Genomic DNA, 26,852 nt, shown 5'->3' on the forward strand with positions numbered 1-26,852 from the left:
TTCAGAATCTGTAATTAAATCAATAAGATTTATGGGAAAAATAGGGAAAATTACACAAAATCAGAGTATTAACAAAAGCAAAATTGATGCCATGGCAAATAACTTGGGCAGCCTGGACTAGCAGTTCAGTACGGCTACAAGCCATCTCAGATGGTATAATGAAGTAGAACTGTTGCAGTGTGGGTATAGAGCCAATGTATATGAGAGTGGAGCTCTAATCTAGTTGGGTTACTGTTAAGAGGGGTATGGGAGGACATGTAACCTACCATGATCCAGGAATCATATATATTTAGGAGTACACTTCTCTGGAAAGGGAGCTACACCCGTTTTAAATTTTCTTAAAACAGAAGTATAAATTAGCACCCTTTTATGACAACAACTCTAAGGGAACTAAGAATAGAAGGTAATTTTCTTTATCTAATAAATGATAGCTACTAAAATACCTGCAGCAAACATCACATTCGGTCATAAAATATTGAAAGAGTTTTCACTGAGATCTAAAAGTGAGACAAGAATACCTACTGTCTTACTCTGTTTATGTTTTGCTATAAAGGAGTACCTGAGGCTGTATAATTTATAAAGAAAAGGGATTTATTTGCCTCATGGTTCTGTAGGCTGTACAAGAAGCATGACACCAACTTCTGCTTCTGGTGAGGGCCTTAGGAAGCTTCCACTCATGGCAAAAGTCAAAGAGAAGCCTGTACGTGCAGAGATCACATGGCAAGAGAGAAAGCAAGAGTGAGGGGAGGTGCCAGGCTCTGTTTAAAATTTTTATTTTTTAATTGACAAATAATAATTGTATTCATGGGTACATAGTGATGTTTTGGTGCATATAATATATAGTGATCAGATCAGGGTAACTAGAATATCCATTATCCCAAACATCATTTGTTTTGGTTGAGAAAGTTCAATATTTTCCTTCTAGCTTTTTGAAACTATATATTATTATTATTTATAGTCATCTTATGTGGGATAGAACATTAGAACTGATTCTTTTTATCTAGTTGTAATTTTGTATCCTTTGACAAATCTCTTCAAATCCTCCCTTCCCCTTCCCCTCCAGTATCCTTCATTCAGGTTTTTTTTGTTAGCTTCCATGTATGAATAAGAATATGAGGTGTTTAACTTTCTCTTTTTGGCTTATTTCACTTAACATAATGTCCTCTAGTTCCATTCACATTACCATGAATGGCAGGACTTCAGTATTTTTTATGGCAGAATAGTATTCCATTGTGTATATACAACATATTTTCTTAATCCATCTGTTATTGGACACTTAGGTTGATTCCATATCTTGGCTGTTGTGAATAGTGCTGCAATAAACATGGAAGTGCTGATGTCTCTTCAATATAATGACTTCTGTTCCATTGGATAAAATCCTAGTGGCTCCACAAAGAGATCTTGAGACCAAAAAAAAAAAAAAAAAAAATCCCACTGGGGTGGGATTGCTAGATCATATAGTAGTTCTTTTTTTTCTTTTTTTTTTTTTTTTTTTTTTTTTTTTTTGGAGACAGGGTCTCATTCTGTCAGCAGGCTGGAGTGCAGTGGTGCCATCACAGCTTACTGTAGCCTCGACCTCCTTGGGCTCAGGTGATCCCACCTCAGCCTCCTGAGTGGCTGGGACTACAGGTGCACAACATCACCAGGCCTGGCTAAGTTTTGTATTTTTTGGTAGAGATGGGGTTTTGCCATGTTGCCCAGGCAGGCTGGTCTTGAGCTCCTGGGCTCAAGTGATCTGCCCACCTCAGCCTTCCAAAATGCTGAAATTAGAGGCATGATCTAGCACACTCAGCTATATAGTAGTTCTATTTGTAGTATTTTTTTTAATTTGAAATATTTATTTATTTTAAGTTTTGTTTTAGGTTCAGGGGTACGTGTACACATTTGTTATATTGGTAAACTCATGTCACAGGGGTTTGTTGTACAGATTATCTTGTCACCCAGGTATTAAGCCTAGTATCCATTAGTTATTTTTCCTGATCCTCTGCCTCTTCCTACCTTCCATTCTCTGGTAGGCCCCAGTGTCTGTTGTTGCCCTCTGTGTGTCCATGTATTCTCATCTTTTAGTTCCCGGTTGTAAGTGAGAATATGTGGTATTTGGTTTTCTGTTCCCATGTTAGTTTGCTAAGGATAATAGCCTCCGGCTCCATCTATGTTCCTGCAAAGGACAGGATCTTGTTCTTTTTTATGGCTGTATAGTATTCCATGGTGTATATGTTCCACATTTTCTGTAGTCTACAATTGATGGGCATTTAGATTGATTCCATGTCTTTGCTATTGTGAATAGTGCTGCAGTGAACATACACATGCATATGTCTTTATGATAGAATGATTTATATTCCTTTGGGTATATATGCAATATTGGGATTGATGGGTCGAATGGCAGTTCTGTTTTTAGGTCTTTAGGAATTGCCATACTGTTTTTCACAATGGTTGAACTAATTTACACTCCTGCCTACAGTGTTTAAGCATTCTTTTGTCTCAGCAGTCTCACCAGTACCTGTTATTTTTTGAGTGTGTGTGTGTGTGTGTGTGTGTGTGTGTGTGTAGCTTTTTTAAAAAAATTCTTTTCAAAATTAAGTTTTTTTATTTCAATAGGGTTTTTGGGAACAAGTGGTGTTTGGTTACATGAGTAAGTTCTTTAGTGGTGATTTCTGAGATTTTGGTGCACCCATCACCCGAGCAGTGTACACTGTACCCAATGTGTAGCCTTTTATCCCTCACCCACCTCCCACCCTTCCCCCCACCGAGTCCCCAAAGTCCGTTGTATCATGCTTATGCCTTTGCATCCTCATAGCTTAGCTCCCACTTATAAGTGAGAACATATGATGTTTGGTTTTTCATTCCTGAGTTACTTCACTTAGAATAATGGTCTCCAGTTCCATCCAGGTTGCTGTGAATGCCATGATTTTTTTTTTTTTTTTTTTGGCTCATGGCTGAGTAGTCCATGGCATGTGTATATTTGTGTGTGTGTGTGTGTGTGTGTGTGTGTCTGTACCACCACACGTTTTCTTTATGCACTCATTGACTGATGGGCATTTGGGCTAGTTCCATATTTTTGCAGTTGTGAATTGTGCTGCTATAAACATGCGTGTGCACGCGTCTTTTTTGTATGATGACTTCTTTTCCTCTGGGTAGATATCCAGTAGTGGGATTGCTGGATTGAATGGTAGATCTACTTTTTGTTCTTTAAGGAATCTCCACACTGTTTTTCATAGTGGTTGTACCAGTTTACGTTCTCATCAGCAGTATAAAAGTGTTCTCTTTTCACCACATCCGTGCCAATATCTTTTTTTTTATTTTTAAATTATGATCATTCTTGCAAGAGTAAGGTGGCATCTCATTGTGGTTTTAATTTGCATTTCTTAGATGATTAATGATGTTTAGCATTTTTTCATGTGTTCATTGGCCATTTGTCTATCTCCTTGAGAAGATTCTCAATGGACAATTCTTGAGAATTGTGTATTCATGTCCTTAGCCCATTTTTTGATGTGATTATTTGTTTTTCTCTTCTTGATTTGTTTCACTTCCTTGTAGATTCTGGATATTAGTCCTTCGTTAGATGCATAGTTTGTGAAGATTTTCTCCCACTTTGTGGATTATCTGTTTACTCTGCTGATTATTTCTTCTGCTGTGCAGAAGCTTTTTAGTTTAAGTAAGTCCCATCCATTTATCTTTGTTTTTGTTTCATTTGCTTTTGTGTTTTTGGTTATGAAGTCTTTGCCTAAGCCAGTGTCTAGAAGGGGTTTTCCGATGTTACCTTGTAGAATTTTTATGGTTTCAGGTCTTAGATTTAAGTCTTTGATCCATCTTGAGTTGATTTTTTTTTTTTTTTTTGAGATGGAGTCTCGCTCTGTTTTCCAGGCTGGGGTGCAGTGGCATGATCTGGGCTCACCGCAACCTCCGCCTCCCAAGTTTAAGTGATTTTCCTGTCTCGACCTCCCGAGTAGCTGAGATTACAGGTGCCTGCCACCACGCCTGGCTAATTTTTGTATTTTTAGTAGAGGTGGGGTTTCACCACGTTGGCCAGGTTGATCTCGAACTCCTGACCTCAAGTGATCCTCCCGCCTCAGCCTCCCAAAGTGCTGGGATTACAGGCATGAGCCACTGCACCCATCCTTGAGTTGATTTTTGTATAAGGTGAGAGATGGGGATTCAGTTTCATTCTTCTACATGTGACTTGCCAATTATCCCAGCACCATTTGTTGAATAGGGTGTGTCCTTTCCCCACTTTATGTTTTTGTTTGCTTTGTCAAACATCATTTGGCTATAAGTATTTGGGTTTATTTCTGGATTCTCTATTCTGTTCCATTTGTCTATGTGCCTATTTTTATACTAGTGCCATGCTGTTTTGGTGACTATAGCCTTATAGTATGGTTTGAAGTAGGGTAATGTGATGCTTGCAGATTTGTTCTTTTTGCTTAGTCTTGCTTTGGCTATGTGGGCTCTTTTTTGGTTCCATATGAATTGTAGATTTGTTTTTTCTAGTTCTGTGAAGAATGATGGTGATATTTTGATGGGAATAGTATTAAATTTGTAGACTGCTTTTGGCAGTGTGTTCATTTTCACAATATTGATTCTACCCATTCATGTGCATGGGATGTGTTTCCATTTGTTTGTGTCATCTATGTTTTCTTTCAGCAGTGTTTTATAGTTTTCCTTGTAGAGGTCTTTCACTTCCTTGATTAGGTATATTCCTAAGTATTTTATTTTATTTTATTTGCAGCTAGTGTAAAAGGGGTTGAGTTCTTGATTTGATTCTTAGCCTGGTGGCTGTTGGTGTGTAGCAGTGCTACAAATTTGTGCACATCAATTTTGCATCCTGTGGCCAGGCACGGTGGCTCACACCTATAATCCCAGCACTTTGGGAAGCCAAGGCGGGCAGATCACCTGAGGTCAGGAGTTTGAGACTACCCTGGCTAACATGGCGAAACGCTGTCTCTACTAAAAATACAAAAATTAGCTGGGGGTGGTGGTGCACGCCTGTAATCCCAGCTACTTGGGAGGCTGAGCCAGGAGAATTGCTTGAACCTGGGAGGCAGAGGTTGCAGTGAGCTGAGATTGTGCCATTGCACTCCAGCCTGAGCGACAAGAGCAAAACTCCATCTCAAAAAAAAGATTGTGTTCTGAAACTTTTCTGAGTTTATTTTTCAGTTCTAGGAGCTTTTTGGATGGGTCTTTAGGGTTTTTTAGGTATATGATCATGTCATTGGTGAGCAGTGATCATTTGACTGCCTCTACCAATTCGAATGTCCTTTATTTCTTTCTCTTGTCTGATTGCTCTGGCTAGGACTTCCAGTACTATGTTGAAGAGAAGTGGTAAAAGTGGGCATCCATGTCTTGTTCCAGTTCTCAGGTGGAATGCTTTTGTCTTTTCCTCATTCAATATAATGTTGGCTGTGGGTTTGTCATAGATGGCTTTTATTAAGGTATGTCCCTTCTATGCCAATTTTGCTGAGGGTTTTAATCATAAAGGATGCTGGATTTTGTCAAATCCTTTTTATGCATCTATTGAGATGATCATGTGATTTTTGTTTTAAATTCTGTTTATGTAGTATATCACGTTTATTGACTTGCCTATGTTAAACCATCTCTGTGTTCCTGGTATGAAACCCACTTCATCATGGTGGATTATCTTTTAATATGCTGTTGGATTCAGTTAGCTAGTGTTTTGTTGAGGATTTTTACATCTATGTTCATCAAGGATATTGGTGTGTAGTTTTCTTTTTTTGTTATGTCCTATCCTGGTTTTGATATTAAGGTGATACTGGCTTTATAGAATGATTTAGGGAGTCCCTCTTTCTCTATCTTTTGGAATAGTTTCAATAGGATTTTTACCAGTTCTTTGAATGGCTGATAGAATTCAGCTGTGAATCCTTCTGGTCCTGGACTTTTTTTGTTGGCATTTTTTTTTTTAATTACCATTTTTGTCTCACTGCTTGTTATTTGTCTGTTCAGAGTTTCTGTATCTTCCTGGTTTAATCTAAGGGTGTCGTGTATTTCCAGAAATTTGTCCATCTCTAGGTTTTCTAGTTTGTGCCCATAAAGATGTTCATAGTAGCCTTGAATGATCTTTTGTATTTCTTTGGTATTGCTTGTAATATCTCTCGTTTTGTTTCTAATTGAGCTTATTTGGATTTTCTCTCTTCTTGGTTAATCTTTCTAATGGTCTATCAGTGTTATTCATCTTTTCTTTTTTTCTTTAATCAGCTGATATGAAATTATAAAATTCCAGAAGTCTGAGTATTTGAAACTTACAAAAGTCACCAGAAAATGCAAGCATATTGGGCTTTAGTTTGGTGTTTCCCTTGGTTTAGATGACAGTCCCTCTGTGAGCTCAAGGTAATCTTCTTGTTTATTTCCTTAGATCTGTTGTTTCAGTGACAACCACAGAACTCTTAGTGGAGGCCAAGGAGAGTCTGAGAACTAAAGAAACGTCCACCATTTCTTTCTTTGCACACTAACACATGGGAACTTATCTCCTGGAGAACACGCTTAAGGAGATGGATGTTAATGATGCTGTGCTGAACTGTTCTTCTCTGCCAACTGCCGCAGAAAGTTGTCCTCACTCTGGCCTTTATGATTTAAAGTTGTCCTTACTCTGGCCTTTATGATTTATGAAATCTTTTGCCACAGATTTCACACATAAAGGGTTTCTCTCCAGTGTTTGTTTTCATGTGTTCGTGAAAATACTGCTTCGTGTTGAAATCCTTGCCACACCACTGGCACATGAACTGTTTGTGCCCAATGTGGATGCTCATGTGGGTGTGTAGCTGGTAATTGTACTGAAACCTTTCGTCACAGGTCTCGCATCTGAAGGACTTCTCTCCAGAATGCTGCAGGGAGTGCCCCATGAGTGACATACTGCATTTGAATGATTTTCCACAGGTTTCACATGTAAATGGCATGTCTTTCATGTGTGCAACGATGTGTTTTCGCACATGAGCCATGGCATAGAATTTTTTCTCACAAATTTCACAGGAAAATTTCTTTTCTGCATATCCATGGACGATCTTGATATGTTCATGAAGGATCCAGTTTCTTGAATGATTTATTACAGGCAACAAACTAAATGTTTTTTTCACAGTCTGTTTGCCGGTGAAGGTATAGCTCACTTTCCAGGACAAACTTATTGCCACATTTATCACAAATCTGCATGTGCCTATGAGTAATGTTCATTTGCTTCTCCAGACACCAGTGAGCATTAAATACCCTGGGGCACACGCCTGTAATCCCAGCACTTTGGGAGGCTGAGGCGGGCTGATCACCTGAGGTCAGGAGTTCGAGACCAGCCTGATCAACATGTAGAAACCCCGTCTCTACTAAAAATACAAAATTAGCTGGGCGTGGTGATGCATGCCTGTAATCCCAGCTACTTGGGAGGCTGAGGCAGGAGAATCGCTTGAACCCGGGAGATGGAGGTTGTGGTGAGCCGAGATCGTGCCATTACACTCCAGCCTGGGCAACAAGAGTAAAACTGTCTCAAAAACAAAAAACAACCCTGGGGCACTTCTCACAGGTCACACTTAGCTTTCTGCACTGGTGCTTCAGGCTCCTTTGTGGCCCGCTTCTTACGCTTAGGTGGCTCTGCACTCTTCCTGCAACCTCTTGTAGTTCTGGGAGTAGGGGAAGTGGTAGCTGCAGCAACAGAGGCAGCTCTCCTCGTTCTTCTTTCTGTAACGCTGACTTTCTCTGTTATCTTCTCCTTTTTCTTCTGCTTATCATTCTCTCCATAGTCATTGCTGTTATCTGTGGCCCCTTCCTCACTCTCTTCCTCCTCATTGTTTAAGAACAGGAGTCTCTTTGGATTGAGAAGAGGTACCCTTTTCCCCTTTAGGTACATTTAATGTTTGATTATTAAGGTTTACCTCCACTATGATCTGCTCCCTTTTGTAAAAGACTTCTTCCTCTTCTTCCTCCTCCTCTTCTGTGTCATCAGAATTCTCCTGGTCTTCCTTAATAGCATGCACATCAGACTCTGCTCCTGTCTCCCTGAAATGTGGCTGTTCTTCTGTTTCATGGAGATGTAGTTTGCTCATCTTGGTGTCCACAAACACAGAATAAGGACTTCCTGGTTCCCTTTGTTACACTTTGGTGGACAGGTCAAGTTCCTTGTGGCACCATGATGAAAGCTGGATGGCACTTGCCCATGACGGCTATCATCTTGTGCCATTCCTGCTACAGGCACAGCACGGTTTTCAACCAGCTCCTGACAAGAAGTGGCTGTGTGCCTCATTGGTAAATGACTCAATTTATTAAGCAGTTCAGACTGTAAAGAAAATAGCTTTAAAACAAGGTAATTATTAAGACTAAAATATTTTTCCATCCCTAAGAATCACTCAAATGAAAAAAAGATATTCCTGGAAACTGAATTCTTCCATTGTTGCAGCACCAAAGCATAAGTCAAAAAGGTTTGGTATTATGGCAAGAGCAGACCACTAGTGATTTTTCTTCTGAAGAGAACAACAAGGGACTTGGTGCATCTTATCTGGGCCGGCCACCTCCACCGCCTAGATCAATGCCTTGGCAGTCCTTCCCTGCAGTGGGGGGACTGTAGCCAGAGTCACAACCTCCAGCCAGGCCGGCCCCTCACTCCTGCCCAATGTCTGTCCTCAGGGCTGCTCCTCAGACCTGGCCTCGGCTGCTGGCCACAGTGCTATGTGGCCACCGCTCCCATGTCTCTGGACTTCCTTCTGAGTGCCTGAGGGCAAGGAGGGTAGCAGGGTGGGCAGAGCGCAGGGAGGGAGGCAGGGGAGGGGGGTGGGTGTGTGGATATACGTGCAGGGAGGGAGGCGAGTGGCTGCGAGGGCGCGTGCCCGCCCCGTCCCCTTCCTTTGTTGGCCACCCCCCTTTATTATCTTTTCAAAGAACGAGGTTTTTGTTTCATTTATCTTTTGTATTGTTTCTTTTTTGTTTGTTTGCTTCCATTTCATTTAGTTCTGCTCTGATCTTTGTTATTTCTTTTCTTCTGCTGGGTTTGGGTTTAGTTTGTTTTTGTTTCTCTAGTTCCTTGAGGTGTGACCTTAGACTGTCTTCCTTTTTCTCTTTTAGACTTTTTGATGTAGGTGTTTAATGCTAAGAACTTTTCTCTTAGCACCTCTTGCTGCATCCCAGAGGTTTTGATAGATTGTGTCACTATTATGCAGTTCAAATAACTTTTAATTTCCATCTTGATTTCATTGTTGACCCAATGATCATTCAGCAGCAGGTTAGTTTCCATGTATTTTCATGGTTTTGAGGGTTCCTTTTGGAGTTAATTTCCAATTTTATTCCACTGTGATCTGAGAGAGTACTTGATGTAATTTTGGTTTTCTTAAATTTATAGAGAGTTGTTTTGTGGCCTGTAATATGATCTATCTTGGAGAATGTTCCATGTACTGATGATTACAATGTATATTCTGCAGTTGTTGGGTAGAATGTTCTGTAAATATCTGTTAAGTCCATTTGTTCTAGGGTATAGTTTAAGTCCATTGTTTACTTGTGGTCTTTCTGTCTTAATAACCTGTCCAGTGCTGTCAGTGGATTATTGAAGTCCGCCACCATTATTGTGTTGCCATCCATCACATTTCTTAGGTCTAGTAGTAACTGTTTTATAAATTTGGGAGCTCCAGTGTTAGGTGCATATATATCTAGGATTCTGATATTTTCCTGTTGGACTAGTTTTTAAATCTTTTTTGTTTGTTTGTTTGTTTTTAAGACAGTCTCTGTCTGTCATCCAGGTTGGAATGCAGTGGTGTGATCTTGGTGTCATCAGTGGTGTGACCTGTGCCTTCTGGGTTCAAGCGATTCTTGTGTCTCAGCCTCCTGAGTAGCTGGGACTGATAGTCATGCACCAGCATGCCCGGCTAATTTTTGTATTTTTAGTAGAGATGGGGTTTCGCCATATTGGCCAGACCGGTCTGGAACTCCTGGCCACAAGTATCTGCCCACCTCGGCTTCCCAAACTGTTGAGATTACAGGCATGAGCCACCATGCGTGGCCTAGTCCTTTCATCATTGTATAATATCCCTCTTTGTGTTTTTTTAACTGCTTTTGCTTTAAAGTTTGTTTCATCTGATGTAAGAATAGCTCCTCCTGCTTGCTTTTGGTGTTCATTTGCATGGAATATCTTTTTCCACCTTTTTACCTTAAGTTTATATGAGTCCTTATATGTTAGGTGAGTCTCTTGAAGACAACAGATACATGGTTTGTGAATTCTTATCTATTCTGCCATTCTGTATCTTTTAAGTGGAGCATTTAGGCCATACATTCAGTGTTAGTATTGAGACGTGAGGTACTATTCTGTTCATCATTGTGGTTTTTGCCTGAATACCTTGTTTGTTTTTTTCTCATTTGCTATTGTTTTACAGGTCCTGTGACATTTATCCTTTAAGGAGGTTCTATTTTGGTGTATTTTGAGGTTTTTGTTTCAATATTTAGAGCTTTGTTTTTTTGGCAGTTATTTTAGTGCTGGCTTGGTAGTGGCAGATTCTTTCAGCATTTGTTTGTCTGAAAAAGACTATCTTTCCTTCATCTACGAAGCTTAGTTTTGCTAGATACAAAATTCATGACTGATAATTGTTTTGTTTAAGGAGACTAAAGATAGGACCTCAATCCCTTCAAGTTTATAGGGTTTCTGCTGAGAAATTTGCTTTTAATCTGATAAATTTTCCTTTATAGGTTACTTGATGCTTTTGCCTCACAGCTCTTAAGATTCTTTCCTTCGTCTTGACTTTAGATAACCTGATGACTGTGTGCCTGGGCGATGATCTTCCATTCTGACTGGTGTGAGATGGTATCTCATTGTGATTTTGATTTGCATTTTTCTAGTGATCAATGATACTTTTTTTCATATGCTTCTTGGCCACATGAATGTCTTTTTTTGAGAAGCATCTGTTCATGTCCTTTGCCCACTTTTTAATGTTTTTTGTTGTTGTTGTTATAAATTTGTTTAAGTTCCTTGTAGACGATATTAGACCTTTGTCAGATGGATAGATTGCAAAATTTTTCTCCCATTCTGTAGGTTGTTTACTCTGTTGATACTTTCTTTTGTTATGCAGAAGCTCCTAAGTTTAATAAGATCCCATTTGTCAATGTTTGCCTTTGTTGTGATTGCTTTTGGTGCCTTTGTCATGAAATCTTTGCCTGTTCCTATGTTCCGAATGGTATTGGCCTAGGTGATCTATTACAGTTTTGGGGTTTACATTTAAGTGTTAAATCTATCTTTTTTTTTTTTTTTTTTTTTTTGAGATTGAGTCTTGCTCTGTCGCCCAGGATTGAGTGCAGTGGTGCCATCTCGGCTCACTGCAACCTCTGCCTCCCGGGTTCAAGTGATTCTCCTGCCTCAGCCTCCCAAGTAGCAGGGACTACAGGTGCATGCTACCATGTCTGGCTAATTTTTGTATTTTTAGTTTCACCATGTTGAAATGGGGTTTTACCATGTTGGCCAGGTTGGTCTGGAACTCCTGACCTCAGGTGATCCACCCGCCTCGGCCTCCCAAAGTGCTGGAATTACAGGTGTGAGCCACTGCACTTGGCCAAATGTTTAATCTGTCTTGAGTTGATTTTTGTGCATGGTGTAAGGAAGGGGTCCAGTTTCAATCTTCTGCATATGGTTAGCCAGTTATCCCAGCACCATTTATTGAATAGGGAGTCTTCTTCAATGCTTGTTTTTGTCAGGTTTGTTGAAGATCAGATGGTAGTAAGTGTGTGGCCTTGTTTCTGGGTGCTCTGTTGTTTTCCATTGGTCTCTGTGTTTGTTTTTTGTACTAGTACCATGTTGTTTTAGTTTCTGTGGCCCTGTGGTATAGTTTGAAGTTGGGTAGCATGATGCCTCCAGCTTTGTTCTTTTTGCTTAGGATTGCGTTGGCTATTCGGGATATTTTTTTGTTCCTTGGCTATTTGGGATTTTTTTTTGTTCCATGTGAATTTTAAAATAGATTTTTCTAGTTCTGTGAAGAATGTCATTGTAGTTTGATAGGAATAGCATTGAATCTGTAAATTGCTTTGGGCAGTATGACCATTTTAATGATATGGATTCTTCTCTGTTAGCATGAAATATTTTTCCATTTGTTTGTGTCATCTCTGAATTTTTTTTTTTTTTTTTTTTGAGCAATGTTTTGTAGTTCCTTTTGTAGACATCTTTCACTTCTCTGGTTAGCTATATTTCTAGGTATTTCATTCTTTTTATGGCAGTGAATGAGATTCTGTTCTGATTTGGCTCTCAAGTTGGCTGTTGTTGGTGTATAGGAACTCTAGTGATTTTTGCACGTAGATTTTGTATTCTGAGACTTTGCTGAAGTTGTTTTCCAGCTTAAGGAGCTTTGGGGCTGACACTGTGGGGTTTTGTAGGTATAGGACCTGTCATCTACAAATGGGTAGTTTGACTTCCTCTCTTCCTATTTGGTTGCTGTTTATTTCTTTCTCTTGCCTAATTGTTCTGGAAAGGACTTCCAATACTATGTTGACTAGGAGTGGTGAGAGAGAGCACCTCTGTCTTGTGCCGGTTTTCAAGGGGAATGCTTCCAGCTTTATAGATTGGTTATGACGTTGGCTGTGGGTTTGTCATAGATATCTGTTACTATTTCACCAAGCTTATTGAGAGTTTTTAACATAAATGGTGTTGAATTTTACCAAAAGCCTTTTCTGCATCTGTTGAGATGATCATGTGGTTTTTGTTTCTAGCTCTGTTTATGTGATGAATCACGTTTATTGATTTGCATACGTTAGAGCAATCTTGCATTCCAGGGATAAAGCCTAGTTGGTCATAGTGGATAAGCTTTTTGATGTGCTGCTGGATTTGGTTTGCGAATATTTCATTGAGGATTTTTGCATTGATGTTCATCGAGGATATTGGCCTGTTCTCTGCCAGGTTTTGATATCAGGATGATGCTGGCCTCATAGAATGAGTCAAGGAGAAGTCCCTCCTCCTTAGTTTTTTAGAATTGTTTCAGTAAGAATGGTACCAGCTCTTCTTTGTACATCTGTTAGAATTTGGCTGTGAATTTGTCTGGTCCTTGGCCTCTTTTGGTTGGTTGGAAGTTTATTAAAATTCAGTTTCAGAGCTCATTATTGGTCTGTTCACATATTCAGTTTCTTCCTGGTTCAGTCTTGGGAGGGGGTATGTGTCCAGGAATGTAAATGTTTCTTCCAGATTTTTTGGTTTATAGGTATAGAGGTGTTCATAATAGTCTCTGATGGTTATTTGAATTTTTTGGGGGTCAGTGGTAATATCCCCTTTGCTGTTTCTAATTGTGTTTATTTGGATATTCACTTTTTTCTTCTTTATTAGTCTAGCTAGCCATCTATCTGTTTTATTAATTTTCTTTTTCTTTTTCTTTTTTTTTTTTTTTGAGGCAGAGTTTTGCTCTTGTTGCCCAGGCTGGAGTGTAGTGGCATGATTTCAGCTCACTGCAACCTCTACGTCCTGGCTTCAAGTGATTCTCCTGCCTCAGCCTCCCGTAGGTGGGATTATAGGCATGTGCCACCACACCCAGCTAATTTTTGTATTTTTTAGTAGAGACGGGATTTCGCCTTGTTGGTCAGGCTGGTCTCGAACTCCTGATCTCACGTGATCCACCTGCCTCAGCCTCCCAAAGTGCTGGGATTACAGGTGTGAGCCACCTTGCCTGGCCTATTTTATTAATTTTCTTTTCAAAAATTCAACCCCTGCCTTCAATGATCTTTTGAATGGTTTTTCATGTTTTCCTCTCCTTCTGTGCACCTCTGATTTAGGTTATTTCTTGTCTTCTACTAGCTTTGGGCTTGATTTACTCTTAGCTCCCTAATTCTTTTAGTTGTGATGTTAGATTGAGACAGATCTTTCTTTTTGGTGTAGGCATTTAGTGCTATATATTTTCCTTTTAACACTGCCTTAGCTGTGTCCCAGAGATTTTGGGTATATTATATTTTTGTTCTCATTAGTTTCAAAGAACTTGTTGATTTTTGCCTTGATTTCATTATTTACCCTGAAGTCATTTGGGAGCAGTTTATTTAACTTATGTGTAATCGTATGGTTTTGAGTGAATTTCCTAGTGTTGATTTTTAATTTGATTGTGCTGTGGTCTGACAGAGTGGTTGCTATGATTTCACTTCTTTTGCATTTGCTGAGGAGTGTTTTGTGTCCGAGTATGTGGTCAATTTTAGAATGTGTGTGATGTGGCAATGAGAAGAATGTATGTTTTGTTGCTTTTGGGTGGAGAGTTCTGGAAATTTCTATCAGATCCATTTTATCCAGTGCTGAGTTCAAGTACTGAATACCTTTGTTAATTTCTGCCTTGATGATCTATTGAATACTGTCAGTGGCATGTTGAAGTTTCCCACTATTGTTGTGTGGGAGTCTGTGTCTCTTTGTAGGTCTCTAAGAACTTGCTTTATGAATCTGGGTGCTCCTGTGTTAGGTGCATATGTATTTAGGATAGTTAAGTCTTCTTGTTGAATTGAATCCTTTACCATTATGTAATGCCCTAATTTGTCTTTTTTGATCTTCGTTGGTTTAAAGTCTGTTTTGTCTGAAATTAGGATTGCAACCCCTGCTTTTTTCTGTTTTGTCTTGCTTGGTAGATTTTTCTCCATCCCTTTATTTCAAGTCTGTGGGTGTTTTTGCATGTGACATGGATCTCTCGAAGACAGCATATTAATGGGTCTTGGTTCTTTGTCTAGCTTGCTACTCTGCACCGTTTAATTGGGGCATTTATCCTGTTTACATTCAGGGTTATTATTGATATGTGTAGATTTGATCCTGTCATCATGGTGTTAGCTAGTTAATATGGAGACATGTTTGTGTGGTTGCTTTATAGTGTTACTGGTCTGTGTGCTTAAGTTTGTGTTTGTGGTGGCTGGTAGTGGTCTTTCCTTTCCATATTTAGTGCTTCCTTCAGGAGCTCTTATAAGGCGGGTCTGAGGGTAACGAATTTCCTCAGTGTTTGATTGTCTGAAAAGGATCTTATTTCTTGTTGGCTTGTGAAGCTCAGTTTGGCCAGCTATGAATTCTGGGTTTGAATCTCTCTTTTTTTTTTAAAGAATATGGAATATTGGCCCCCAATCTCTTCTGGCTTGGGTTTCTCCTGAGAGGTCCACTGTTAGTCTGATGGGTTTGCCTTTGTAGGTTACCTGATCTTTCATTCTAGCTACCTTTAACATTTTTTCTTTCATTTTGACTTTGGAGAATCTGATGATTATATATTTTGGAGATGATCTTCTTGTGAAGTATGTTACTGGGGTTCTCTGCATTTCCTGCATTTAAATGTTGGCCTGTCGAGGTTGGAGGAAGCTCTCATTGTTCATATCCTGAAATATGTTTTTCAAGTTTCTTACACACTCCCTGTCTCTTTCAGGGACACCAATGAGTTATAGATTTTGTCTCTTTTTTATTTTTTTGAGATGGAGTCTTGCTCTGTTGCCAGGCTGGAGTGCCGTGGCATGATCTCAGCTAACTGCAACCTCTGCCTCCCGGGTTCAAGTGATTCTCCTGTCTCAGCCTCCTGAGTAGCTGGGACTACAGGTGCATGCCACCACACCCAGCTAATTTTTGTATTTTTGGTAGAGATGGGGTTTCACCATGTTGGCAAGGATGGCCTTGATCTCTTGACCTCGTGATCTGCCTGCCTTGGCCTCTGGATTTGGTCTGTTTACATAAGCCCATATTTCTTGGAGATTTTCTTCCTTTTCATTCTTTTTCTCTGTTATTTTCTGACTGTTTTATTTCAGAAGCCCAGTCCTCAAGCTCTGAGATTCTTTCCTCACCTTGGTCTGTTCTGCTGTTGATACTTGTGACTGCATTATCAAATTCTTGTAGTGTGTTTTGCAGCTCTGTCAGGTCAGTTACATTCTTTTCTATACTGGCTATTTTGACTTTCAGCTCTTGTATCATTTTATTGTGATACTTAGCTTCCTTGGGTTGGGTTTCGACATACTCTGTTATCTCAATGATCTTCCTCCCTAACCATGTTCTGAATTATATTTCTGTCATTTTAGCCATCTCAGCCCCATTGGGAACCCTTTCTGGAGAGGTGGTGTGGTTAATTTTTTTTTTTTTTGAGACAGAGTCTGGCTCTGTCCCCCAGGCTGGAGTGCAGTGGTGTGATTTTGGCTAACTGCAAGCTCCGCCTCCCGGGTTCACGCCATTCTCCTGCCTCAGCCTCCCGAGTAGCTGGGACTATAGGCGCCCACCACCATGCCCAGCTAATTTTTTTTTGTATTTTTAGTAGAGACGGGGTTTCACCATGGTCTGGATCTCCTGACCTCGTGATCCACCCCCCTCGGCCTCCCAAAGTGCTGGGATTACAGGCGTGAGCCACCATGCCCAGCCATTTTTTTTTTGTTTTTTTTTTTTGAGATGGAGTTTTGCTCTTCTTGCCCAGGCTGGGGTGCAATGGTGCAATCTTGGCTCACTGCAACCTCTGCCTCCCGGGTTCAAGCTATTCTCCTGCCTCAGCCTCCCTAGTAGCTGGGATTATAGGCATGCGTCACCACGCTCGGCTAATTTTGTATTTTTAGTAGAGACGGTGTTTCTCCATGTTGGTCAGGCTGGTCTCGAACTCCCAACTTCAGGTGATTAGCCCACCTTGGCCTCCCAAAGTGTTGGGATTACAGGCGTGAGCCACCGCGTCCAGCCGGTGTGGTTGTTTATATGAAAGAAGGCACTCTGACTTTTTGAGTTGTCAGAGTTATTGCACTGATTCTTTTTATCTTTGTGGGCTGATGTTTCTTCAGTCTTTGAAGTTGCTGACCTTTAGATTTTTTTTTTTTACTTTTATCCTAGTTGATGACCTTGAGGGTTTTGATTGCGGTATAAGGTGAATTCAGCCGACTGGCTTAGTTTGCAGAAGATTTTAGGGGGCTAATGCTCACTCACAACTTCTGGGCTGCATGCTCTAACTCTGGGTGACTTTTGTTGTGTCCTGACTTTGCTCTCTGACTCCTTGAGGTTAGGAATCCACTGTGCTGGTGGGGGTGGGGGCTGAGGTGCTCCTGGACCACAGGTCACTTACACTCCAATTGGAGTGCATTTTGTAGTGTGGTGGCAGCAGGATCCATGTTTGTTTGCATGTGCTGCCAGCAGCAGCAGTGACAACATGGCAGAGTGCACACTGCTGCATCAGGGTGCTAGTGAATGCCGAGGTTCTTGCCTTTGTGCAGGCATTCACCACAGTGGAAGAGGCGGTATGGCTGGGGGGAGGTTGGGTGCTTCTGCTGGTGACTGTGCAAATGGTTGTGCTGGTGGTGGTGTGAGGATGGAGGTGGGGCGCTGTCAGGCGCAGGCCTGTGTGTTATGGGGTAGTCACTCAGAAAGTGGGAGAGTCTGCTCTTCTCTAGGCCTAGTTTCACTCCTGTGGCAGCGTTGGTGCAAGGGCAGGGCATTGGAAGGGGTGGGTCTGCCTTGCTTTGTGCCCTGCAAGGCTCTGACTGCACTGGTGGTTCAGCTGTGTCTGGTTGGTCATCTTGTCCTCTCTGTTGTCCCGGACAGCAGATGAGACCCAAGGCGCAGCACCTTTCCAGCTAAATGTCAGCACTGCAGAGGCTTCTCTGCTTCTGTGTTCTGGAAGAGCCACTTGTAGTATTTTTGAGGCACCTCCGTACTGTTCTCCATAGTGGTATACTAGTTTACATCTCCAGCACAGCATATAAGGGTTCTGTTTTCTCTGCATCCTTGCCAGCATTTGTTATTTTTGTCTTTTTGATGATAGCCATTTTAACTGGGGGTGAGATGATACCTCATTGTTGGTTTTGTTTGCAATTCTGTGATGATTAATGATGTTGAGCATTTTTTCATACATTTATTGGCCATTTATATGTCTTTTTTGAGAATGTTTGTTCAGATTATTTGCCCATTTTCAATTTTAATTGTTTCAACCTTTAATATGAACATTAATCGTATTTTCAAATCTAATGACGAATTACAGATAGAGAAATTTATGAAAATTATGGGGCACAGCAGTCAGAGAATTAGGCAAAGAATACAAAAAACTGTAACACATATGTAACTCTTCTTGTAATGAAGAACAGAGAAAGAATAGCTCATTTTGTATTCTGACCACAGTATAAATACATGCAAAAATATACGGCAGTTAAGCGATAGCTGTTAGGTAGAAAGTATTGATCACAGGTGGAATCTGTTACATGCGAGGAGGGAAATATATCAAGAGATTTAGTTAACAATGCTGGAAAAACCATGCCAGGCAACCAGATCTTGAGGCAAGAGTCATACTTCACAGAGAAAAAGAGCAAAATGTAGAGAAAAACCAGGTCTCGCTATGGAATGGTCTGTAGTCTTTTAACCACAGTGCCATAGAAGGAACTTGACCAAGCACTGCCCATGATCTGCAGAGTTATGTGCATAATACTCAGTTTTCCTGCTAGGGATACCCCAGTTCATGACAATGACAAGAGAATGAGAAAGGCCACCTACAAATGAAATGAGATCATCCCACCTGCAATGGCAGATATGGTCTTATTAGTGCCATCTCTCAGAAAGAACAGTGTCCTGGGGGAAGCAGATCAGATATTAGGTCAAGCCTGTGTTCTTGCAGGAGCTCATTTGCCCATTTTGTAATTGGATTTTTTTTTTTTATTTTGCTTTTGAGATGTTTGAGTTTCTTGTATATTTTGGTTATTAAGTCTCCTGTCAGATGAGTGGTTTCAGAATATTTTCTCGCATTCTGTAGGTTGTCTTTTCACTTTATTATTTCCTTTGCTGTGCAGAGCTTTTTCATTTTATATAATCCAGTTTGTTTATTTTTGCTTGTGTTGCTTTGAGGTCTTATTTATAAAATCTTTGTGTAGACCAATGTCCTGAAGCATTTCTCCTGTTTACTTATAGTAGTTTTATAGTTTTGGGTTTTACATTTAGGTTTTTGATTTACTTTCAGTTGATTTTTGTATAGAGTGAGAGGTAGAAGTCTAGTTTCATTGTTCTGCATATGGATATCCAGTTTTTTCAGCATAATTTATTGAAAAAATGGTCCTTTCGCCAATGAATGTTCTTGGTACTTTTATCAAAAACTAATTGGCTATAGATATGTGCATTAATTTCTGGGTTGTCTATACTGTTTTAGTGGTCTGTGTGTCTGTTTTTATGCCAGTATCATGCTGTTTTGGTTACTATTGCTTTGTAGTATGTTTTGAGGTGTAGTAGTGTGAGCTTTGCTCTTTTTGCCCAAGATTGCTTTGAGTATGTGGGATCTTTTCTGGTTCCATGCCAATTTTAGGATTTTCCCCCTTATTTCTGTTAAGAATGTCATTGGTATTTTGTTAGGGATTGCATCGAATCTGTAGATTGCTTAGGGTAGTATGGCCATTTCAACAATATTAATTTTCCTGATTTATGAACTTGGCCTTTCTTTCCATTTCTTTGGGTCCTCTTCGATTTCTTTTATCAGTGTTTTGTAGTTTTCCTTGTAGAGATCTTTCACCTCCTTGGTTAGATTTATTCTTAGGTATTTTTTTTTTTGTAGCAATTGTAAATAGGATTGCCTTCTTCATTTTTTTGGCTCCTCCATTGTTCCTGTATAGAAGTGATACTGATTTTTGTTCATTAATTTTATATCATGCAAGTTTACTGAATTAGTTTATCAGTTCTAAGAGTATTTTGGTAGAGTCTTTAGGTTTTTGTATATATAAGATCATGTCATCTGCAAACAGGGACAGTTTGGCTTTCTGCTTTCCAGTTTTGATGCCTCTTATTTATTTTTCTTGCCTGATTGCTCTGGCTAGGACATCTAGTGCTATGTTGAATAAGAGTGGAGATCCTTGTCTTGTTCCAGTTCTTAGAGGAAAAGCTTTCAGTTTTTTCCCCATTCCAGAAGATGCTAGCTGTGGGTTTGTTATATATGGCCTTTGTATATTGAGATGCTTTTTTTCTACACATAATTTATTAAATGTTTTCATCATGAAGGGATGTTGAATTTCATTAAGAGCTTTCTCTGAGTCTACTGAGGTGTTACGGTTTTTGTCCTTCATTTTATTGATATGATGTATGATGTTTGTTTATTTGCATGTGTTGAATTATTCTTATATTCCTGGGATTTATCCCACTTGGTTATGGTTATCTTTTTGATATGTTGTTGGCTTTGGTTTGCTAGTATTTTGTCGAGGACTTTTGTGTCTGTGTTCATCAGGGATATTGGCATGTAGTTTTCTTTTCTGATTGTGTCTTTATGTGGTTTTGCTATCAAGGTAATGCTGGACTTGTAGAATGAATTAGTGAGAATTCCCTGCTTCAACATTTTGAAGTAGTTTGAGAAGACTTGGTATTAATTCTTCCTTAAAAGAATGATAGAATTCTTTGGTGAAGCCATTATTTTTGGACTTTTCTTTGTTGAAAGACCTTTTATTACTGAGTTGTCTCATTACTTGTTATTGGTCTGTTCAGATTTTCTTTCTTCTTAGTTTACTTTTGGTATGTTGTAGGTGTCCAGGAATTTATCTGTTCTAGGTTTTTAAATTTATTGACATATTTCATAGTAATCACCAATGAGCCTTTGTATTTCCATGGCTCCTGTTGTGCTGTCTCATTTTTCACTTCTGATTTTATTTGGATCTTCTCTTTTTTCTTAGTCTAGCTAATGGTTTACCAATTTTATTTATTTTCAGAAAAACAACTTTTAGTTTTGTTGATCTTTTGTTTTTAGTCTCAATTTTGTTTATTTCTGTTCTGGTCGTTATTATTTCTTTACTTCTGCTAACTTTTTGTTTTGGTTTCTTCTTGCTTTTCTAGTTCCTTGAGGTGCACCATTAGGTTATATGAAATCTTTCTAGTTTTTTTTATTTCAGCATATATTTCCCTGAAGTTTCCTCTTAATACTGCTTTTGCTGTGTTCCCTAGCTTTTGGGATCTTATGATTCTATTTTCATTTCAAGAAATTTTGAAATTCATTCTTAATTTCTTCTTCCATCCATTGGTCATTCAGGAGCATGTTGTTTAGTTTCCATGCATTTATATAGTTTCAGATGTTCCTTTTCTTATTGATATCTAGTTTTATTCCATTTTGGTCTGAGAAGATACTTGGTATGATTTTGATCTTGTTATAAATAAAGTTTCAGTGTCATAAAAGAAATAGTGCTCGAATATAAAATTTTCTGTTTTTTTTCTTCTCAGCAAGGCAATTTACTTCTATAGAAGGGTGCACCCTCACAGATGGAGCAATGGTGAGCGCACACCTGGACAAGGGAGGGGAAGGGGTTCTGATTCCTGACACATGTGGCCCCTGCTGCTTGTTATTCCCCCTATTAGCTAGGGTTAGGCCGCACAGGCTAAACTAATTCTGATTGGCTAATTTAAAGAGAGTGACCTGGTGAGTGGTTTGGCAGGAAAAATGGTTATGGCAGAGCAGGTAATTGGAATGAGTTAGGGTGCAGCAGGTAATCGGAATGAGTCAGGGTGGAGCAGATAATTGGAAGGAGTCAGGGTGGAGCAGGTAATTGGAAGGAGTCAGGGTGGAGCAGGTGATTGAAAAAGGTTGCTTTATGAGGAAGTTAAGTTTAAAAGTAGAAGGCAAAGAATTGAACATACTGACATATTGATACTTTGAAGAGAAATTTAGAACTCATATCTAACAATCTTAAAGTTTTTTTTGAGACTTGTTTTGTGTCCTAACATATAGTTAATCCTGGAGAATGTTCAATGTGCTGATGAGGAGAATGTGTATTCTATAGCTGTTGGGTGAAATGTTCTACAAATATCTGTTACATCCATTTGGTCTGTGGTGCAGTTTAAATCTGATGTCCCATTGTTGGTTTTCTGTCAAGATGATCTGTCCATTGCTGAGAGTGGAGTGTTGAAGTCCACAGCTATTATTGTGTTTGGATCTATTTCTTCATTTGGGTCTAATAATATTTGTTTTATATGTCTGGGTGTTCTGATGTTGGGTGCATATATATTTATAATTGTTATATTCTCTTGCTAAGTTGATTGCTTTATTACTGTGTTGCCTTGTCTCTTTTTTACAGCTTTTAACTACAGGTCTTTTTTGTCCAATATAAGTATAGCTATTCATGCTCGCTTTTGGTTTTCTTTTGCATGGAATATCTTTTTTATTCCTTCAGTTACAGTTTATGTGTGTCTTTATAGGTGAGGTGAGTTACTTGTAGGCAGTATATCATAGGGTCTTTCTTTTTTATCCATTCAACCTATCTGTGTCTTCTAAATGTATATTTAATCCATTTATATTCAAGATTATTATTGATAGGGATTTACTCCTATTATTTTACTGTTTTCTGATTGTTTTGTATATTCTTTGTTTCTTACGTCCTCCCATTATTTTTACAGTTGAGTGGTGTTTTACATTGATAAGGTTTTATTTGTTTTTCTCTCTTGTTTGTGTATGAGTCCTACCAATGAGTTTTATTGTTCCGTATGTTTTATCGATGGTGGTTATCATCTTTTTACTTCCAGATATAAGACTCTCTTGAGTATTTCTTGCAAGATCAGTTTAGTGGTGATGAATTTTCTTAGTTTTTCTTGTCTGTGAAAGATTTTATTTATTCTTCATTTTTTTTTTTTCAAGATAAATAATATTTTAATGCAACAGCTTATAAAATCAAATAGGCAAACTACAGCTAGATACCTGCTTTACCAATAAAGTTTTTTTTTTTTTCTTTTTTATTGATCATTCTTGGGTGTTTCTCGCAGAGGGGGATTTGGCAGGGTCACAGGACAATAGTGGAGGGAAGGTCAGCAGATAAACAAGTGAACAAAGTTCTCTGGTTTTCCTAGGCAGAGGACCCTGCGGCCTTCCGCAATGTTTGTGTCCCTGGGTACTTGAGATTAAGGAGTGGTGATGACTCTTAACGAACATGTTGCCTTCAAGCATCTGTTTAACAAAGCACATCTTGCACCGCCCTTAATCCATTCAACCCTGAGTGGATACAGCACATGTTTCAGAGAGCACAGGGTTGGGGGTAAGGTCACAGATCAACAGGATCCCAAGGCAGAAGAATTTTTCTTAGTACAGAACAAAATGAAAAGTCTCCCATGTCTACCTCTTTCTACACAGACACAGCAACCATCCAATTTCTCAATCTTTTCCCCACCTTTCCCCCCTTTCTATTCCACAAAACCGCCATTGTCTTCATGGCCCGTTCTCAATGAGCTGTTGAGTACACCTCCCAGATGGGGTGGTGGCCGGGCAGAGGAGCTCCTCACTTCCCAGTAGGGGCGGCCGGGCAGAAGCGCCCCTCACCTCCCGGACGGGGCGGCTGGCCGGGCGGGGGGCTGACCCCCCACCTCCCTCCCGGACAGGGCGGCTGGCCGGGCAGAGGGGCTCCTCACTTCCCAGTAGGGGCGGCCGGGCAGAGGCGCCCCTCACTTCCCCGACGGGGCGGCTGGCCCGGTGGGGGGCTGACCCCCCCACCTCCCTCCCGGACGGGGCGGCTGTCCGGGCAGAGGGGCTCCTCACTTCCCGGTAGGGGCGGCCGGGCAGAGGCGCCCCTCACCTCCCGGACAGGGCGGCTGGCCGGGCGGGGGGCTGATCCCCCCACCTCCCTCCCGGACGGGGCGGCTGGCCGGGCGGGGGGCTGACCCCCCCACCTCCCTCCCGGACGGGGCGGCTGGCCGGGCGGGGGGCTGACCCCCCACCTCCCTCCCGGACGGGGCGGCTGGCCGGGCGGGGGGCTGACCCCCCCACCTCCCTCCCGGACGGGGCGGCTGGCCGGGCAGAGGGGCTCCTCACTTCCCAGAAGGGGCGGCCGGGCAGAGGCGCCCCTCACCTCCCGGATGGGGCGGCTGGCCAGGCGGGGGGCTAACCCCCCCACCTCCCTCCCGGACGGGGCGGCTGGCCGGGCCGGGGGCTGACCCCCCCACCTCCCTCCCAGACAGAGCGGCTGGCCGGGCAGAGGGGCTCCTCACTTCCCAGAAGGGGCGGCCGGGCAGAGGCGCCCCTCACCTCCCGGATGGGGCGGCTGGCCAGGCGGGGGGCTAACCCCCCCACCTCCCTCCCGGACGGGGCGGCTGGCCGGGCCGGGGGTTGACCCCCCCACCTCCCTCCCAGACAGAGCGGCTGGCCGGGCAGAGGGGCTCCTCACTTCCCAGTAGGGGCGGCCGGGCAGAGGCACCCCTTGCCTCCCGGACGGGGTAGCTGGCCAGGCGGGGGGCTGACCCCCCCACCTCCCTCCCGGATGAGGCGGCTGGCCGGGCAGAGGGGCTCCTCACTTCCCGGTAGGGGCGGCCGGGCAGAGGTGCCCCTCACCTCCCGGACGGGGCGGCTGGCCGGGCGGGGGGCTGACCCCCCCACCTCCCTCCCAGATGAGGAGGGAGGACGCTCCTCACTTCTCAGACGGGGTGGCTGCCGGGCGGAGGGGCTCCTCACTTCTCAGACGGGGCGGTTGCCAGGCAGAGGGTCTCCTCACTTCTCAGACAGGGCGGCCGGGCAGAGACACTCCTCACATCCCGGACGGGGCGGCAGGGCAGAGGTGCTCCCCACATCTCAGACGATGGGCGGCCGGGCAGAGACGCTCCTCACTTCCCAGATGTGATGGCGGCCGGGAAGAGGCGCTCCTCACTTCCTAGATGGGATGGCGGCCGGGCAGAGACGCTCCTCACTTTCCAGACTGGGCAGCCAGGCAGAGGGGCTCCTCACATCCCAGACGATGGGCAGTCAGGCGGAGACGCTCCTCACTTCCCAGACGGGGTGGCTGCCAGGCAGAGGCTGCAATCTCGGCACTTAGGGAGGCCAAGGCAGGCGGCTGGGAGGTGGTTGTAGTGAGCCGAGATCACGCCACTGCACTCCAGCCTGGGCGCCATTGAGCACTGAGTTAACGAGACTCCGTCTGCAATCCTGGCACCTCGGGAGGCCGAGGCTGGCGGATCACTCGCGGTTAGGAGCTGGAGACCAGCCCAGCCGACACATCGAAACCCCGTCTCCACCAAAAAAATACGAAAACCAGTCAGGCGTGGCGGCGCACGCCCACAATCGCAGGCACTCGGCAGGCTGAGGCAGGAGAATCGGGCAGGGAGGTTGCAGTGAGCTGAGATGGCAGCAGTACCGTCCAGCCTCGGCTCGGCATCAGAGGGAGACCGTGGAAAGAGGGGAGAGGGGAGAGGGGAGAGGGGGGAGGGGGGAGGGGGGAGGTGGGAGGGGGGAGGGGGGAGGGGAGAGGGAGCTCTATATCTATTCTTCATTTTTAATGTGTAGGTTTGCTGGGTATAATATTCCTCATTGCCATTTTTAATTTTTATTTTTTCTTTCAGTACTTTGAATATATCATGCCACTCTCTATTGGCCTGTAAGTTTTCTCCTGAGAAATTTACTGTTAGTCTAGTGGAGTTTCCTTTGTATGTGACTTGACACTTCTCTCTTGCTGCTTTTAAAATTATTTCTTTGTCTTTGACTTTTGACAATTTGATGTATAATATATGTCTCTCAGTGAGGACCTGTTTGGGTTGAATCTGTTGGGGTTCTTTGAGCTTCCTGGTTCTGGATGTCCATATCTCTCCCAATGCTTAGGGGAATTTTCTTCTATTATTTCATTAAACATGTTTTCCCCACCTTTCCCTTCTCTTCTCCTTCTGGAACATCTGTAATACTTTATTCACATGATGGTGTTTCATAAATCCTGCAGGCTTTCTTCATTTTTATAATTTAGTTTTTGTCTGCCTATGTTATTTCAAAAGACCTGTCTTGAAGTACAGAAATTCTTTTTTTTTTTTTTAAGATTTTATGTATTTATTTATTTTTTTTTTAATTTTTTTTTTTTTTTTTAGTATTTATTGATCATTCTTGGGTGTTTCTCGGAGACGGGGATTTGGCAGGGTCATAGGACAATAGTGGAGGGAAGGTCAGCAGATAAACATGTGAACAAGGGTCTCTGGTTTTCCTAGGAAGGCAGAGGACCCTGCAGCCTTCCGCAGTGTTTGTGTCCCTGGGTACTTGAGATTAGGGAGTGGTGATGACTCTTAACGAGCATGCTGCCTTCAAGCATCTGTTTAACAAAGCACATCTTGCACCGCCCTTAATCCATTTAACCCTGAGTGGACACAGCACATGTTTCAGAGAGCACGGGGTTGGGGGTAAGGCCATAGATTAACAGCATCCCAAGGCAGAAGAATTTTTCTTAGTACAGAACAAAATGGAGTCTCCCATGTCTACTTCTTTCTACACAGACACAGCAACAATCTGATTTCTCTTTCCTTTCCCCACACTTCCCCCCCTTCCACTCGACAAAACCGCCATCGTCATCATGGCCTGTTCTCAATGAGCTGCTGGGTACACCTCCCAGACGGGGTGGCGGCCGGGCAGAGGGGCCCCCCACCTCCCAGACAGGGTGGCTGGGCAGAGGCGCCCCCCACCTCCCAGATGGGGCAGCTACCAGGCGGGGGCTGCCCCCCACCTCCCTCCCAGACGGGGCGGCTGGCAGGGCGGGGGCTGCCCCTCACCTCCCTCCTGGACGGGACCGCTGGCCGGGTGGGGGCTGCCCCCCACCTCCCTCCCGGAAGGGGCGGCTGGCCGGGCGGGGGCTGCCCCCCACCTCCCTCCTGGACGGGGCGGCTGGCTGGGCGGGGGCTGTCCCCCACCTCCTGGAGGGGGCGGCTGCCGGGCGGAGACGCTCCTCACTTCCCAGATGGGGCGGCTGCCGGGCAGAGGGGCTCCTCACTTCTCAGACAGGGTGGCCGGGCAGAGACACTCCTCACCTCCCAGACGGGGTGGCGGTCGGGCAGAGACACTCCTTAGTTCCCAGACGGGGTTGCGGCTGGGCAGAGGCGCTCCTTACATCTCAGATGGGGCGGCGGGGCAGAGGCGCTTCCCACATCTCAGACGATGGGGGGCGGGGTAGAGGCACTCCCCACATCTCAGACGATGGGTGGCCAGGCAGAGATGCTCCTCGCTTCCCAGACGGGGTGGCGGCCGGGCAGAGGCTGCCATCTCGGCACTTTGGGA

The 26,852-nt window shown here is 42.7% G+C and overlaps 1 protein-coding gene and 2 pseudogenes across 12 annotated transcripts in view; 1 reads left to right on the forward strand and 2 right to left on the reverse strand.

Moving 5' to 3' along the window:
• The window catches only part of DOCK3 (dedicator of cytokinesis 3), a 711,354-nt gene that overhangs the window by 104,910 nt on the left and 579,592 nt on the right, over positions 1-26,852 (forward strand). The window lies entirely within an intron of this gene.
• Positions 6,609-7,215, reverse strand: LOC104005602 (zinc finger protein 652-like; annotated as a pseudogene).
• On the reverse strand, positions 7,514-8,236 carry LOC134806962 (zinc finger protein 652-like; annotated as a pseudogene).

The sequence above is a fragment of the Pan troglodytes genome, chromosome 2 (assembly GCF_028858775.2).
Source record: "Pan troglodytes isolate AG18354 chromosome 2, NHGRI_mPanTro3-v2.0_pri, whole genome shotgun sequence".
Taxonomy (NCBI): Eukaryota; Metazoa; Chordata; class Mammalia; order Primates; family Hominidae; genus Pan; species Pan troglodytes.